Source organism: Neoarius graeffei, chromosome 2 (genome assembly GCF_027579695.1).
Source record: "Neoarius graeffei isolate fNeoGra1 chromosome 2, fNeoGra1.pri, whole genome shotgun sequence".
Classification (NCBI taxonomy): domain Eukaryota; kingdom Metazoa; phylum Chordata; class Actinopteri; order Siluriformes; family Ariidae; genus Neoarius; species Neoarius graeffei.
The window spans coordinates 93,873,088-93,892,174 of record NC_083570.1 but is presented as its reverse complement, the minus strand read 5'-3'; the positions used below and the strand labels follow the sequence as shown (position 1 = coordinate 93,892,174).

At 40.5% G+C, this 19,087-nt stretch overlaps 1 protein-coding gene across 3 annotated transcripts in view; it reads right to left on the bottom strand.

Moving 5' to 3' along the window:
• enox2 (ecto-NOX disulfide-thiol exchanger 2) overlaps positions 1 to 19,087 on the bottom strand; it is a 766,926-nt gene that overhangs the window by 675,792 nt on the left and 72,047 nt on the right. The window lies entirely within an intron of this gene.

The window sequence follows — 19,087 nt, the reverse complement described above, 5'->3', positions numbered from 1 at the left end:
AACCACTACACCACCGTGCCGCCCTCAAAAGGAGTTAATTCATTGGCTTCAAGAGCAACTTTGACAATGGGTCCAGCTGCTTGGGGGGAGGAAAAAATAACAAAAAACAAAAAAAAACCAACCCAAATATAGCAGGTATAAAGTATTTATTAAATGGAATTGTTTCCATAGTAACATACACTGGAACTAGTATAATCTAAAGGCGAAGTAAATGGATAAACAGCATGCTGTTATTCTAAAAACGAGTAAATATTGATATGATATGGCATACTTTTTTTTTTGGAAGAGATGTTCAGTTAGCATCTATGGAAGGAGTCTCCGGAGTCAGCGCTTAACTTCGCACTTAATAGCATTTAATCTCGCTCTAACTTTACGTTTTTCCACCACAGGAAAGTCTTCAGGACCCTTTTGTGCTCTTTTGTTTTTCTTTTTTTTGTTGTTGTTGTTGTCGTCATCATTTTTTTTGTTTGCTTGCTTGTATGAGGAACTTCCGGGGGGGGGGGGGGGGGGGGGGGGTGTGTGCTGGAGAGAGAACAGCTGTTTGTAGCTCCGATAAAATGAGTGAAAACATGGCACTAATTTGTTTTGGGAACCTGCCACAGAGATGTCACGAGCATCGGCGACCAGTGGTTTTCTCCACCTACACAGACGGTCCACGGCTTTCAGTGTTCAAGCAATTTATATCATCTCCGATTTGCCCACAGTGTGCTGCAAATCCAATTATTCCACGATGAAATCGTCTTAGATTCGGGTCTAGCATGATTGGAAACAACGTCATATTGGTTGATTGATCCTCGTACTCTGATTGGCTGAGTCGGACCACGTGACCGTGCCGTTTTCATTCATCACTGATGAGATATTTAAATAAAGTTGACATGAATATTGCGTGCTCAGATCCAAAGACTGTAAAGTATTATCAGTATATTTTATTGTGCAACAAGCAACATTTATAGTGTAAATAAAACAAATGTGAATTCAATTTTGTTTTCCTCAATTTATTAGATTAGAATGTATGAATGAGGTGGCACGGTGGTGTAGTAGTTAGCGCTGTCGCTTCACAGCAAGAAGGTCCTGGGTTCGAGCCCAGAGGCCGACAGGGGCCTTTCTGTGTGGAGTTTGCATGTTCTTCCCGTGTCTGCGTGGGTTTCCTCCACACATGCAGGTTAGGCTAATTGGTGGCTCTAAATTGACCGTAGGTGTGAATGTGAGTGTGAATGGCTGTTTGTCTCCGTGTGTCAGCCCTGCAATGATCTGGCGACTTGTCCAGGGTGTACCCCGCCTCTCACCCATAGTCAGCTGGGATAGGCTCCAGCTTTCCCACCACCCTGCACAGGATAAGCAGTTACGGATAATGGATGGATGGATGGATGGATGAATGACAAGCAAACTTAAAGAAAATAATCAGAAGATTCATTATTCTACATCTAAGAATTGTTATTTTCATATCCAGAAGCTACCCTGAGTTCCTGTTCCCACAGATATGTCTGGTCCCTTAGCTAAGGCTTCATCCTTATAAAATGCAAGTGCAAAGAACAAACTGTGCAAATATTTATACAGAAATTAAAACTGTACTATACCATATCAGAAGCACCTCAAGTACATTACACATGCACCAAATAAGCTCACCATGTAGTTACAGTGGTGCTAGAAAGTTTGTGAACCCTTTCAGAATTTTCTATATTTCTGCATAAATATGACCTAAAACAGGGGTGTCAAACTCATTTTGGTTCAGGGGCCACATACAGCCCATCTGATCTCAAGTGGGCCGGACCAGTAAAATAATTGCAAAATAACCTTTGTCAACTCCAAACCTTTAGCATTGTTTTTTCAGTAGGCTATGCTTTATGCTTCAGCCTACATTTGTAGCCTACAGAATCACTGATCACAAGGGATCGAGATTATTACACATTTATTCAAAGAGAGGCCAATGGATTTGAAATAAAATGCATTTCACTCTCAAACAACTGGTTTACAACCCCGATTCCAAAAAAGTTGGGACAAAGTACAAATTGTAAATAAAAACGGAATGCAATAATTTACAAATCTCAAAAACTGATATTGTATTCACAATAGAACATAGACAACATATCAAATGTCGAAAGTGAGACATTTTGAAATTTCATGCCAAATATTGGCTCATTTGAAATTTCATGACAGCAACACATCTCAAAAAAGTTGGGACAGGGGCAATAAGAGGCTGGAAAAGTTAAAGGTACAAAAAAGGAACAGCTGGAGGACCAAATTGCAACTCATTAGGTCAATTGGCAATAGGTCATTAACATGACTGGGTATAAAAAGAGCATCTTGGAGTGGCAGCGGCTCTCAGAATTAAAGATGGGAAGAGGATCACCAATCCCCCTAATTCTGCGCCGACAAATAGTGGAGCAATATCAGAAAGGAGTTCGACAGTGTAAAATTGCAAAAAGAGTTTGAACATATCATCATCTACAGTGCATAACATCATCAAAAGATTCAGAGAATCTGGAAGAATCTCTGTGCGTAAGGGTCAAGGCCGGAAAACCATACTGGGTGCCTGTAATCTTCGGGCCCTTAGACGGCACTGCATCACATACAGGCATGCTTCTGTATTGGAAATCACAAAATGGGCTCAGGAATATTTCCAAAGAACATTATCTGTGAACACAATTCACCGTGCCATCCGCCGTTGCCAGCTAAAACTCTATAGTTCAAAGAAGAAGCCGTATCTAAACATGATCCAGAAGCGCAGACGTCTTCTCTGGGCCAAGGCTCATTTAAAATGGACTGTGGCAAAGTGGAAAACTGTTCTGTGGTCAGACGAATCAAAATGTGAAGTTCTTTATGGAAATCAGGGACGCCGTGTCATTTGGACTAAAGAAGAGAAGGATGACCCGAGTTGTTATCAGCGCTCAGTTCAGAAGCCTGCCTCTCTGATGGTATGGGGTTGCATTAGTGCGTGTGGCATGGGCAGCTTACACATCTGGAAAGACACCATCAATGCTGAAAGGTATATCCAGGTTCTAGAGCAACATATGCTCCCATCCAGACGACGTCTCTTTCAGGGAAGACCTTACATTTTCCAACATGACGATGCCAAACCACATACTGCATCAATTACAGCATCATGGCTGCGTAGAAGAAGGGTCCAGGTACTGAACTGGCCAGTCTGCAGTCCAGATCTTTCACCCATAGAAAACATTTGGCGCATCATAAAACGGAAGATACGACAAAAAAGACCCAAGACAGTTGAGCAACTAGAATCCTACATTAGACAAGAATGGGTTAACATTCCTATCCCTAAACTTGAGCAACTTGTCTCCTCAGTCCCCAGACGTTTACAAACTGTTGTAAAGAGAAAAGGGGATGTCTCACAGTGGTAAACATGGCCTTGTCCCAACTTTGAGATGTGTTGTTGTCATGAAATTTAAAAATCACCTAATTTTTCTCTTTAAATGATACATTTTCTCAGTTTAAACATTTGATATGTCATCTATGTTCTATTCTGAATAAAATATGGAATTTTGAAACTTCCACATCACTGCATTCTGTTTTTATTTACAATTTGTACTTTTCCCAACTTTTTTGGAATCGGGGTTGTATTTTTATACAGTTGAGTGAATACATTTTTACATCTGACAACCTGAACCAACTCCCCACACTAATGTTGGCAAAGGCAGATTGCTTTTCAGCCTTCAGCATGCATTTTTTCACGAGTTCACCATCAGAAAATGGCTTGGATGCTTGCACCAACTCGTTTGCAATACGGAAGCCAGCTTTCACTGCTCCATCACTGACCTCACGGCTGCGAGTAAATGCAGACTGCTGTTTCTTCAGACCAGCTAACAATTTGTTTATCTTCTCTTTTCTTAATTGTCCATACAAATTGTGAAATTCTTCTTTATGATGAGTCTCATAGAGGTGCTGAATATTATATTCTTTGAGCACTGCAACCTGTTGATTACACACCAAGTGCACTGGTTTTGTATTCACCTCTGTGAATAAATAACACTCAGCCCATTTTTCCTGGAAAACTCTGCACTCTACGTCAACTTTTCTTCTTTTTGACAAAGACATTTTGGTAATGGGGGTATCACTCTTGATAATGAGTGAACCTTTGGTTTTTTTTAAAAACCAAAAGGTTCGAACAAATATGAAAAGCATGTGCGTATCGAGCTGTGGGGTGACTTTATGGAACAGACTGGAGACAGAAATAAAACAAAGTGCAAATATAAATCTGTTTGAAAAAAAAAGGTACAAAAATATTTTTAAACAAGTATATGGAAGAGGAAGTATGTTAACGGAGGATGATGAGGGATAAATCTATAAATAGAATAGGATTGATTGTTATATTAGAACTTAGTATATGGTATACACAGTGGGGCAAAAAAGTATTTAGTCAGTCACCAATTGTGCAAGTTCTCTCACTTAAAAAGATGAGAGAGGCCTGTAATTTTCATCATAGGTACACTTCAACTATGAGAGACAGAATGAGAAAAAAGAATCCAGAAAATCACATTGTCTGATTTTTAAAGAATTTATTTGCAAATTATGGTGGAAAATAAATATTTGGTCAATAACAAAAGTTCATCTCAATACTTTGTTATATACCCTTTGTTGGCAATGACAGAGGTCAAACGTTTTCTGTAAGTCTTCACAAGGTTTTCACACACTGTTGCTGGTATTTTGGCCCATTCCTCCATGCAGATCTCCTCTAGAGCAGTGATGTTTTGGGGCTGTCGCTGGCCAACACGGACTTTCAACTCCCTCCAAAGATTTTCTATGGGGTTGAGATCTGGAGACTGGCGAGGCCACTCCAGGACCTTGAAATGCTTCTTACGAAGCCACTCCTTCGTTGCCCGGGCGGTGTGTTTGGGATCATTGTCATGCTGAAAGACCCAGCCATGTTTCATCTTCAATGCCCTTGCTGATGGAAGGAGGTTTTCACTCAAAATCTCACGATACATGGCCCCATTCATTCTTTCCTTTACACGGATCAGTCGTCCTGGTCCCTTTGCAGAAAAACAGCCCCAAAGCATGATGTTTCCAGCCCCATGCTTCACAGTAGGTATGGTGTTCTTTGGATGCAACTCAGCATTCTTTCTCCTCCAAACACGACAAGTTGAGTTTTTACCAAAACGTTCTATTTTGGTTTCATCTGACCATGTGACATTCTCCCAATCCTCTTCTGGATCATCCAAATGCTCTCTAGCAAACTTCAGACGGGTCTGGACATGTACTGGCTTAAGGAGGGGGACACGTCTGGCACTGCAGGATTTGAGTCCCTGGCGGCGTAGTGTGTTACTGATGGTAGCCTTTGTTACTTTGGTCCCAGCTCTCTGCAGGTCATTCACTAGGTCCCCCCGTGTGGTTCTGGGATTTTTGCTCACCGTTCTTGTGATCATTTTGACCCCACGGGGTGAGATCTTGCGTGGAGCCCCAGATCGAGGGAGATTATCAGTGGTCTTGTATGTCTTCCATTTTCTAATAATTGCTCCCACAGTTGATTTCTTCACACCAAGCTGCTTACCTATTGCAGATTCAGTCTTCCCAGCCTGGTGCAGGTCTACAATTTTGTTTCTGGTGTCCTTTGACAGCTCTTTGGTCTTGGCCATAGTGGAGTTTGGAGTGTGACTGTTTGAGGTTGTGGACAGGTGTCTTTTATACTGATAACGAGTTCAAACAGGTGCCATTAATACAGGTAACGAGTGGAGGACAGAGGAGCCTCTTAAAGAAGAAGTTACAGGTCTGTGAGAGCCAGAAATCTTGCTTGTTTGTAGGTGACCAAATACTTATTTTCCCGAGGAATTTACCAATTAATTAATTAAAAATCCTACAATGTGATTTCCTGGATTCTTTCCCCCCATTCTGTCTCTCATAGTTGAAGTGTACCTATGATGAAAATTACAGGCCTCTCTCATCTTTTTAAGTGGGAGAACTTGCACAACTGGTGGCTGACTAAATACTTCTTTGCCCCACTGTATGGTATATATTTATTTATGGGGATAGTTTATATATTTATATTTACAGGGATAGGTATGGAGTAGATATTTATTTTTCTAATTATATATTTATATAGATATCTATGAAGTGTATATATGGTATGTAGTATATATTTATTTTTGCAATTATATATTTATATAGATCCACTACCGTTCAAAAGTTTGGGGTCACCCAGACAATTTTGTGTTTTCCATGAAAAGTCACACTTTTATTTACCACCCTAAGTTGTTAATTGAATAGAAAAAATATATTCAAGACGTTTTTCTGGCCATTTTGAGCATTTAATCGACCCCACAAATGTGATGCTCCAGAAACTCAATCTGCTCAAAGGAAGGTCAGTTTTATAGCTTCTCTAAAGAGCTCAACTGTTTTCAGCTGTGCTAACATGATTGTACAAGGGTTTTCTAATCATCCATTAGCCTTCTGAGGCAATGAGCAAACACATTGTACCATTAGAACACTGGAGTGAGAGTTGCTGGAAATGGGCCTCTATACACCTATGGAGATATTGCACCAAAAACCAGACATTTGCAGCTAGAATAGTCATTTACCACATTAGCAATGTATAGAGTGGATTTCTGATTAGTTTAAAGTGATCTTCATTGAAAAGAACAGTGCTTTTCTTTCAAAAATAAGGACATTTCAAAGTGACCCCAAACTTTTGAACGGTAGTGTATTCATGAAGTGTATATATGGTATATATTTTTTATAGGCGTATTAATGTAGTTTGGATTTCGGGGTAGTTAAAAAGGGGTGGGAAATTAAAAAAGTATTGTACTTCTTCCCACTCCTTTTTCGAACAATGTGCAGTGTTTTGTAATGTCTTAACTCTATGTTATTTTATTTTTTTATTTCTCATTTTCTTTCTTTTGTATGTACAAATAGTTACAGACGAAGACGAAGGAGATTGTTGTGGACTTCAGGAGAGAGCACATCCAGCATGCTCCACTAACTATCAACGGTGCTGCAGTGGAGAGGGTGAGCAGCACCAAGTTTCTGGGTGTGCACATCTCTGAAGACCTGTCCTGGAACAACAACATCACATCACTGGCCAAAAAAGCCCAACAGCGTCTGTACTTCCTCTGCAAACTGAGGAGAGCAAGAGCCCTGGCCCCCATCATGCACACGTTCTACAGAGGCACCATCGAGAACATCCTGACCAGCTGCATCACCGTGTGGTACGGCGCCTGCACCGTGTCCTGCTGCAAGACTCTGCAGCGCATCGTGAGAGCAGCTGAGAGGATCATTGGTGTCTCTCTCCCTTCTCTAATGGATATATATAACTCCCACCTCACCCGCAAAGCCATCAGGATTGCAGGTGACCCCACCCACCCATCTCACAGCCTCTTCAGCCTGCTGCCGTCAGGGAGGAGACTGCGGAGTCTCCGGGCCAAAACCAGCAGGCTCAAGGACGGTTTCTTTCACCAGGCAGTCAGGAGGCTCAACTCCCTCCCTGTTCTGCCCCTCATCCCCCCTCTGCCCCCCACCACAGATTCTGCTCGCACACCCCCCTGCCCCCCCTTCAGTATCTGACAAGTCATCCTCACAGTTCCCCCCCAACACACACACCTCATCGTTCATTAACACACTGAACTCAGGGACCGCACATCTCACTTTACCTCACTCATTTGCACTATTCCACACTACCTCACCTAAACAGCTGCTAGTTTGCTTATACTGCTTATTTCATGTTTACCTGCTATACCTCAAGTGCCCTTGACTGTTTGGTTATTTGTACCAATTTATATATATATATATATATATATATATATATATATATATATATATATATATATATGTGTGTGTGTGTGTCTCATCTCATCTCATTATCTCTAGCTGCTTTATCCTGTTCTACAGGGTCGCAGGCAAGCTGGAGCCTATCCCAGCTGACTACGGGCGAAAGGCGGGGTACACCCTGGACAAGTCGCCAGGTCATCACAGGGCTGACACATAGACACAGACAACCATTCACACTCACATTCACACCTACGCTCAATTTAGAGTCACCAGTTAACCTAACCTGCATGTCTTTGGACTGTGGGGGAAACCGGAGCATCCGGAGGAAACCCACGCGGACATGGGGAGAACATGCAAACTCCACACAGAAAGGCCCTCGCCGGCCCCGGGGCTCGAACCCAGGACCTTCTTGCTGTGAGGCAACAGCGCTAACCACTACACCACCGTGCCGCCCTGTGTGTGTGTGTGTGTGTGTGTGTGTATATATATATATATATATAAAAAATATATATGAGTGTTTAGTCTAGTTCCTATCTAGAGTGTTTATACTGTTTATATTGGGGGTTTTTTTTCAATTATTCTATTTTTATTTATTGCATTGCCTGTTTGCACCGTGGGTCAGAGAGGACTGAAATTTCATCTGTGCTGTATGTCGAACATGTATAGCATATTTGACAAAGTTGACTTGACTTACATACATTTTTTTATACATGTTCAAAATAAAAAATAAATTCATTCATTCATTCAAAAAAAATACATTCATTCAATTAAATTTATTCATTCATAATTTTGATAGCAACTTAATAGTGGTGAGGCAAGAATGCCATTCATGGAATCAGACAGCATATCTGGGCACGTTGCTAAAATGTGCTGTTTATTTCCTGATCTCGTTACGTCAGTGCTGCTTTTTTTGGCTGCCCCTCGCGGCTGAATTGAGCATTTCGGTTATTTCTTTCAAAATTCATAAGTCATCACAGGAATGGGCTAGAGATTTACTTTTTTTTTTTGACATCCTTAGAAATCTTTTCTCTACAAGTCTGGGGCCGGATTAAACCATCTAGCGGGCCGGATGTATGTTTGACACCCCTGACCTAAAACATCATCAGATTTTCACACAAGTCCTAAAAGTAGATAAAGAGAACCCAGTTAAACAAATGAGACAAAAATATTATACTTGGTCATTTACAACCCCAATTCCAAAAAAGTTGGGACAAAGTACAAATTGTAAATAAAAACGGAATGCAATGATGTGGAAGTTTCAAAATTCCAGATTTTATTAAGAATAGAACATAGATGATATATCAAATGTTTAAACTGAGAAAATGTATCATTTAAAGAGAAAAATTAGGTGATTTTAAATTTCATGACAACAACACATCTCAAAAAAGTTGGGACAAGGCCATGTTTACCACTGTGAGACATCCCCTTTTCTCTTTACAACAGTCTGTAAACGTCTGGGGACTGAGGAGACAAGTTGCTCAAGTTTAGGGATAGGAATGTTAACCCATTCTTGTCTAATGTAGGATTCTAGTTGCTCAACTGTCTTAGGTCTTTTTTGTCGTATCTTCCGTTTTATGATGCGCCAAATGTTTTCTATGGGTGAAAGATCTGGACTGCAGGCTGGCCAGTTCAGTACCCGGACCCTTCTTCTACGCAGCCATGATGCTGTAATTGATGCAGTATGTGGTTTGGCATTGTCATGTTGGAAAATGCAAGGTCTTCCCTGAAAGAGACGTCGTCTGGATGGGAGCATATGTTGCTCTAGAACCTGGATATACCTTTCAGCATTGATGGTGTCTTTCCAGACGTGTAAGCTGCCCGTGCCACACACACTAATGCAACCCCATACCATCAGAGATGCAGGCTTCTGAACTGAGCGCTGATAACAACTTGGGTCGTGCTTCTCCTCTTTAGTCCGAATGACACGGCGTCCCTGATTTCCATAAAGAACTTCACATTTTGATTCGTCTGACCACAGAACAGTTTTCCACTTTGCCACAGTCCATTTTAAATGAGCCTTGGCCCAGAGAAGACGTCTGCGCTTCTGGATCATGTTTAGATACGGCTTCTTCTTTGAACTATAGAGTTTTAGCTGGCAACGGCGGATGGCACGGTGAATTGTGTTCACAGATAATGTTCTGTGGAAATATTCCTGAGCCCATTTTGTGATTTCCAATACAGAAGCATGCCTGTATGTGATGCAGTGCTGTCTAAGGGCCCGAAGATCACAGGCACCCAGTATGGTTTTCCGGCCTTGACCCTTACGCACAGAGATTCTTCCAGATTCTCTGAATCTTTTGATGATATTATGCACTGTAGAGGATAATATGTTCAAACTCTTTGCAATTTTACACTGTCAAACTCCTTTCTGATATTGCTCCACTATTTGTCGGCGCAGAATTAGGGGGATTGGTGATCCTCTTCCCATCTTTACTTCTGAGAGTCGCTGCCACTCCAAGATGCTCTTTTTATACCCAGTCATGTTAATGACCTATTGCCAATTGACCTAATGAGTTGCAATTTGGTCCTCCAGCTGTTCCTTTTTTGTACCTTTAACTTTTCCAGCCTCTTATTGCCCCTGTCCTAACTTTTTTGAGATGTGTTGCTGTCATGAAATTTCAAATGAGCCAATATTTGGCATGAAATTTCAAAATGTCTCACTTTCGACATTTGATATGTTGTCTATGTTCTATTGTGAATACAATATCAGTTTTTGAGATTTGTAAATTATTGCATTCCGTTTTTATTTACAATTTGTACTTTGTCCCAACTTTTTTGGAATCGGGGTTGTATTTATTGAGGAAAATGATCCAATATTACATGTCTGTGAGTGGCAAAAGTATGTGAACCTCTAGGATTAGCAGTTAATTTGAAGGTGAAATTAGAGTCAGGTGTTTTCAATCAATGGGATGACAATCAGGTGTGAGTGGGCGCCCTGTTTTATTTAAAGAACAGGGATCTATCAAAGTCTGATCTTCACAACACATGTTTGTGGAAGTGTATCATGGCACGAACAAAGGAGATTTCTGAGGACCTCAGAAAAAGCATTGTTGATGCTCATCAGGCTGGAAAAGGTTACAAAACCATCTCTAAAGAGTTTGGACTCCACCAATCCACAGTCAGACTTACTGTGTACAAATGGAGGAAATTCAAGACCATTGAGCATGTCGTTGATGATTTTCCTAGAGCAGCATGCTCCCAAGGGTTTTATTCCTCAATCATTGTAAATAATTTTCTACTACTAATAATATTTCTGAAATAAAGCATTCTGCATTCTTCTTCTCATTGTTACTACCACCACCAAATACTGAGCAACATTTTCAGAGATATTTTCCCTATAATTTTTAAGTGCATGGGTGTAGATACAATATGAAAGCCTCCGACGTAACCAACTTGCATCTTGCCAGAATCTGATTAGCAGCAATGTCAAATACAACACATGTCTGTATGATGCAAGTTATGACACTTTTTTTTTTTTTAACGTCAGGTTATAAAGGGACAGAACAAGCTGTGCAGCTAGAAATAAGTCACACAGTGAATTGGTACAGCATATTCTGTCTCATTGATACAGCATGTTCCGTCTCTAACCTGAGTGTATGGCACAAATAGACAAAGTGACCATTTTTTTGTTCATCCCCCTTATTTATTTATTTATTTATTTATTTTTACACAGCGGCTATTACTGTGCTACAGAATACATTTTTCGAAAGCAACTCATCTTTCTCCAATTACAACAATTAATGCGACTTTGTATGATCTCCATTGACTTACGCTTGTTTAAGAGGAGATGATGCAATCAGCAAATTGGATTATATTCTGGCAGCTAATCTATGTTATCCTTGTTTAAATATCATTGCATATTGGATTTCCATCCAGGTTTCAGTGCGTAGAAGTACACAAGGTCCTTAGCTACCTTTAATCCAATAAGAAACCATATCACTGGCATCATGAAAGGTTACATGGTCTTGATCCTGGTGCTCTCTGAAAACGAAGATATTTTTGGACCCGGGAGCACTGAATCCGCAGAAAGAAACCAGATGGCTTTTCCAGGGGTGTATTTTTCAAGAAATTTCCCAGACAGACATTCAATCCTACTGTGAGCCATGTAGCTAAAACCCGCAGCGTCTGTTCTGGTCTCTAATCCCGACTTCTGATTCGAGGCTTTCTCCGGTCTGTCATCACGGAAAAATATTGTGATATCAATATTGTTCAATGATGAGCAATAGTTTCCTCTGAGGAAGATAAGTAACTTGTGCTTCCCATAAATATGAAAAATAGAGTGGGTTTAGCCTTTAATCTTAGTGCAGATATTCTGGGTTTATTTATTTATTTATTTTAATATAGAGAGCCCACATTCAAGAGACAGCTTCAAAGGAGTATGGAGGGGCACATACTTTATTCCACACATCCATAAACATTTTCAATGTGCTACTCTTCGTGTAAAGTGCTCTTAAACGGTTCGCCGTTGCATCGACACTAATTATCTCAATATCTGCGATCCCAAGTGTATATATATTTAAAATTTAAAACTGCTATATAGTGTATAGTGTGTTCATAAATATTTGATTCCCAGAAAACTTGTTTACACTTGCACTTAAAAAAGAAAAAAAAAATCCCCAACACATTAGGCTTATACTTTTTCTGTTTATAGTTAGATTTAATGGTGGTGTGGAAGGCAACATTCATGATAAAATGAGCTACTCGCTGTTATCGCTTGTGTTATAACAGCTATAAACAGCCGTCTCTCTCTCTCTCTCTCTCTCTCTCTCTCTCCCTCTCTCAATAAGACAAAGCAAAATGTAGTTTCTCATATTACCGAGACCCCACAAAGCATAAACCTCTCCATCTTAAATGCTTTGAAGTCTGTTATTTTGAGCCGTCATAGAGCTGAAGCCTCCTATCAGAAATCCTCTCGCAGGAAATATCTCCATTTCCACCACATTTACACCAGATGTTCCCAGACTAGCAGCTGTGATCCACATGGGGTTGCTTCGTTTACAAATCAAGTCGCTTCCTTTGAAATATTAAATTATTCTTATTATTCTTGAATAATGGGCGGCAGTTATATGAAAGCCGCAAGCTTTCACAAGCAAATACATGACTGATATCATGCGGACTTTATGATTATCATGAATGTGTACTCTACGATGTGTACTCTATGAGCGCTCTGGAGCGAGTCACTTCCAAGATGGCCGCACAGACCGCATGGTTACTATTTTTAGCATCATGTCGGAGCACTCTATAGCTCTACGTACCTTTATCTTATGTCGTTTCTCAACACATGTTCTGACAGGAGGACTGTCTTTGGAGGAGTCGCCTTGTCCCAGGCAACTGCTGGATCCGGCATAGCTACTGGTAGACCCCCTCCGGAATACTGTAGGCACTGCTGATGGTAGCAACACACGTTTGTGCTGAACTGAACACCCAAGAGATTCTTTTAAGCTGGGAAGGGTGTCAAAACAATCCAAATCGAAGTGTTCAGAGCACAGGACGGATGTTGGTGAGGGCTCCCACTTGTCACGAGTGCGCCTGACTTGCTTCACCCACTTCGCATGCACGTCGGGATCTCTGGGAAACTTGAATAAACTTACCTCATCCTTGTGGGTTTTGGAGCAAAAGCCGGCAACACAACGCGAAGGCATAATAACTACAGTGGTGCTTGAAAGTTTGTGAACCCTTTAGAATTTTCTATATTTCTGCATAAATATGACCTAAAACATCATCAGATTTTCACACAAGTCCTAAAAGTAGATAAAGAGAACCCAGTTAAACAAATGAGACAAAAATATTATACTTGGTCATTTATTTATTGAGGAAAATGATCCAATATTACATATCTGTGAGTGGCAAAAGTATGTGAACCTCTAGGATTAGCAGTTCATTTGAAGGTGAAATTAGAGTCAGGTGTTTTCAATCAATGGGACGACAATCAGGTGTGAGTGGGCACCCTGTTTTATTTAAAGAACAGGGATCTATCAAAGTCTGATCTTCGTTTGTGGAAGTGTATCATGGCATGAACAAGGGAGATTTCTGAGGACCTCAGAAAAAGCGTTGTTGATGCTTATCAGGCTGGAAAAGGTTACAAAAACATCTCTAAAGAGTTTGGACTCCACCAATCCACAGTCAGACAGATTGTGTACAAATGGAGGAAATTCAAGACCATTGTTACCCTCCCCAGGAGTGGTCGACCAACAAAGATCACTCCAAGAGCAAGGCGTGTAATAGTCGGCGAGGTCACAAAGGACCCCAGGGTAACTTCTAAGCAACTGAAGCCCTCTCTCACATTGGCTAATGTTAATGTTCATGAGTCCACCATCAGGAGAACACTGAACAACAATGGTGTGCATGGCAGAGTTGCAAGGAGAAAGTCACTGCTCTCCAAAAAGAACATTGCTGCTCATCTGCAGTTTGCTAAAGATCACGTGGACAAGCCAGAAGGCTATTGGAAAAATGTTTTGTTCACGGATGAAACCAAAATAGAACTTTTTGGTTTCATTGAGAAGCGTTATGTTTGGAGAAAGGAAAACACTGCAATCCAGCATAAGAACCTTATCCCATCTGTGAAACATGGTGGTGGTAGTATCATGGTTTGGGCCTGTTTTGCTGCATCTGGGCCAGGATGGCTTGCCATCATTGATGGAACGATGAATTCTACATTATGCCAGCGAATTCTAAAGGAAAATGTCAGGACATCTGTCCATGAACTGAATCTCAAGAGAAGGTGGGTCATGCAGCAAGACAACGACCCTAAGCACACAAGTCGTTCTACCAAAGAATGGTTCAAGAAGAATAAAGTGAATGTTTTGGAATGGCCAAGTCAAAGTCCTGACCTTAATCCAATGGAAATGTTGCGGAAGGACCTGAAGCGAGCAGTTCATGTGAGGAAACCCACCAACATCCCAGAGTTGAAGCTGTTCTGTACGGAGGAACGGGCTAAAATTCCTCCAAGCCGGTGTGCAGGACTGATCAACAGTTACCACAAACGTTTAGTTGTAGTTATTGCTGCACAAGGGGCTCACACCAGATACTGAAAGCAAAGGTTCACATACTTTTGCCACTCACAGATATGTAATATTGGATCATTTTCCTCAATAAATAAATGGCCAAGTATAATATTTTTATCTCATTTGTTTAACTGGGTTCTCTTTATCTACTTTTAGGACTTGTGTGAAAATCTGATGATGTTTTAGGTCATATTTATGCAGAAATATAGAAAATTCTAAAGGGTTCACAAACTTTCAAGCACCACTGTATATATATATATATATATATAATAAATGTATAATAATAAATACTAATAATGACAAACTGAACACCTGTCGCATCAACAACAAACTGGTAAGTTAGGAGGAAGGTTCTTTCGCTGACGTCATATAGCCCCTCCTCCTCTTTCGTCTCCTGGGTGCTGCAGCCCCGTCAAATTTGCCCAAATAGCCGCGTTTATCATAACTTGTAAAATAGGCGCCTTCGTGAATTAATATATGGATCGTCGGGAATTACTTTTTATGTTATAAAACATCGCCAAAGATGTCAAAAACGTGTCATCAGCACTTTAAGTGACTGATAAACAATTTTCGTTCATTTTATCTGGTCTTACCCCGTGAACATGTTCCATTTGCACTAAAAACCAAGACAGACAAAGTTTGTGCGTTATATCTTAAATTTTAATGGTAGCTCAATCAACTCGAAGATGACAAAAGTAACACATTTTATGCAAATTTGCAATAAAATCGTAAACTGTGTACAAAGCTCAAACGATATTAAAATGTTTTGCATATTTATAATGCCGTGTGTACAGATTGTAAACTATAGTGTTATTATATAGTTTGTATGCAATTCTAATCCTTTGCATTTCTGTGATAAAGCTCACTGTGATGGCTTCTTGTTTAATGTACGATTTATAAAATTTTATTTTCTTTTATTTCGTGTATGTATATAGTAAGTTTTAGAAAAATTAGACACGTGTTCTTGGGCAGCTCTGTATTCGGATATATTGTATAGAACTACAGATTCAGAACAGATTCGGATAATTGCACACAGACACGTATTCAAAAGAAGCACCCGGTCTACAGGCTTTTTTTTCGCCACATACCCAAGTTGATCACTTAAGTCAAAAGTACAGATCCCACTGGTTAAATGTTACTCCAATACAAGTGAAAGTTGTCCAGTCAAATTTTTACTCAAGTACTGAAGTACTCGCTTTTAAAAATACTTAAGTATTAAAAGTAAATTTTGTATCAACACATTGTTGTATTATTGCCACAACACTTACAAAACCTAACGCCTCTGAAGCAACCGACTGGATTTACTGACTAGTTTGTAGAACGTGTAGAGCTGAAGCTCCACCTGACCTGCTAGCAAACTCTTTTCCAACTCGAAATCATATTGGGTAGCTAACGCTACTACAAAAGAAAGATTTCTACATTGTTTATTTGGCAAGATTATGCAAAAGTTAACTTAATTCATGTCAAAAACTCTGTTTTTACATGCTAACTGTGTCCAAGTTAACGTTAGCCGTGGACAAGGCTGTAGCAACTTGGCGGGCAAATCCATAGAAAAGTTATTTGTCTGACCAGATGGCATAGCTATTGCAACGTTATCGCTAGCTCTAAAAGCACAGACAACTTTCACTGCAAGCTTCCTCTTGGAATAAAACGTTTACCGTATTTTCTGGACTATAAGCCGCTACTTTTTTCCTAGGTTTTGAACCATGCGGCTTATACAAAGGTGCGGCTGTTCTGTGGATTTTTCTTCCACCGCTAGGGGCGCTCTAACCGGAAGTAGAATCAAAAATAAGATAGACGAAAAATCAATCCAAAGAAGAATTAGCAGATCTTTAGCAGATAGAACACGCACGACAAATTACTAACTGGTAATTATTTTCAAATCCAGCGAAGATGATTAAAGTGACTTGTGGTTTCAAACACAGGAGAAATGAAGGTAAATAAATACCGGTTATTTTCTCTTGGTTCTGTTCCGTTTTAATCAGCAAAGTTGCTGCCGTGTTAAAAGGCACTGTTCGGAAAGAATCTGTTCAGGTACATACATGTACATTTACAGTACAAAATCGTTCTGTACATGCAGTAAATATCTAATTTTTCAACATAGATATCTGCGGCTTATAGCCCGGTGCAGCTTGTATATCTTTTTATTTTATTTTATTTTTTAAAATAGAGCGGATGCGGCTTATATACAGGTGCGCTCTATAGTCCAGAAAACACGGTACATCCTTCAATATGCTTCCGCAGGTTGGAAGGTGAGTTTTTGTAGGCCGTGATGCAGTTCGTTTTCGGCAAACAAAGCAAAACGAAATGAATCTTTAATCCTTTCAGAAAACTGAAACATGGGTTCTAGGTATGGTCATGAGTGTGTGCATTCTACAGAAGAACAGCGTCCTTCCGTTCTGCCATCAACTGATCGTGTTCAAATAACACTGCTGAGAAAGTGAACTTGATTTTATACAGTCTATGGACGTGACGTGACCCTAGTGATTACTGATCGGCTCTCTCGGTGTCACTGGCGAAAAAAATCAATCACGTTTTACAACCCCGATTCCAAAAAAGTTGGGACAAAGGACAAATTGTAAATAAAAACGGAATGCAATGATGTGGAAGTTTCAAAATTCCATATTTTATTCAGAATAGAACATAGATGACATATCAAATGTTTAAACTGAGAAAATGTATCATTTAAAGAGAAAAATTAGGTGATTTTAAATTTCATGACAACAACACATCTCAAAAAAGTTGGGACAAGGCCGTGTTTACCACTGTGAGCAGGGCCGCATTAACCCTTGCCGAGGCCCTGGGCGGGCAGACACCCCCCCCGAGGCCCCACCCCCGCCTGTTGTCAACTGCGCTCAGCAAATTCACCCCCTCAGACATGCCTGTCTAAAGGCCTCTGCATGCTCTTGCAACAAGGCTTTCGCAGATAGCTTTTCGCAGACAACTGTAATTTATCGTTGAGCGGGGAGTAATAGGCGTGCGCGATGTTATTCACCGCCACAACGCAAGGGGGCGCGAAGTTGCGAAATCGCTAGGAGTAGTTGGTGGGTGTGGTTAGTGGAGTGTTTATCCTCCGGTTACTTATAATGACTAGAACTGGAGTCGTATAGATGTACGTACTTCCTCACTTCCTCGATCAACCGCTCTTCGTGCTGCTCCATCTTCGCTCATGTTTTTAAAAATGGCGGTAGTGAAAATAAACCAAACCGGGAAAGTAGGGAAGCGGAAGTGCGTGTACAGCGGATGTAGAGTGGACCAATCAGAGCCCTCTTGTCTGCAAGGCTTCTGCGGTGGTCACAATTTTTGGGAGGTGCGCGCAGAGCGTCTGCGAAGGTGGGGGGGCTACGCAGATGCTATCTGCGAGGACTGGGTTGTCAGCATAAATTGGCCTTAACTAGACACAGAAACTTAAAGGGGTACCAAATATAATATATATACACAGTTGCTGATGTGACAAAGTAATGTATTCTTAAGTATTCTATCAAATTTATATACTAGAAAACAACGAAATATCTTGGTAATTGTAAATATAATAGTCGGTACGCTAAATGGCACAGGAGTCGCCATTTTTAAAAGACCGTGACGTCAGCCCTACCCACTGCACTAGGAGAGAAGCGTGTAATCATGGCGTCGGGCGCATCAAGTGAAAGCGACAGCTCTGTCGAATCGTACGAAGAGATCCCGCAAGACACACTGCAAGCAGGCTATGGCTTAGACGGGTACCAGTTTGAACCTAGGAGAGGTACTCTCGACTCCGGTGATGACGAAAGAAGAGAAGAAAGCTCGAACTCGCTTGGTGTTTTTCAGCGGAAACGAGTGAAAAGACACGTCTGGAGGATCGTTATGCTTTCCATCGGTCCTGTTATTACACCCGAAAGCAACACGCTGTGGCATTGTGTAGCCGATCACTTACAATTCATCCTACTTTCCGATTCACACGCGCTATTCCCAACCTCAATGAGCCAACACAACTGGGCACATACATACGTCATGAGTGTTACGCAGAGAAAATGAACGTGCATTCTGATTGGATAAAATTAATATCATGGCGGGCTGTTCAAACTGTGGAAATAGTTTGCTTGAGCTACTTTCAAAACACTATAACTTTCCAACCTTAGAACAAAAAACTTCTGTAAGTCTTGAATAAGGTTCGTTAATGTGTGTTTTATTGTTATATTTACTCTATATATTGCCCTCTGTTCCCCTTTAAATAATGACAGTGGCACAATTAGAAATACTATTGAACGATAAAACTTTATGTCCATCAACACCTATTTAATCGAGAAAAAGCAATGGTGAAATAGGCAATTGCATGGTGAAAAAAATCCATCAGACATCACAGTTAACAAGTCTGGTTAACTAAAGTT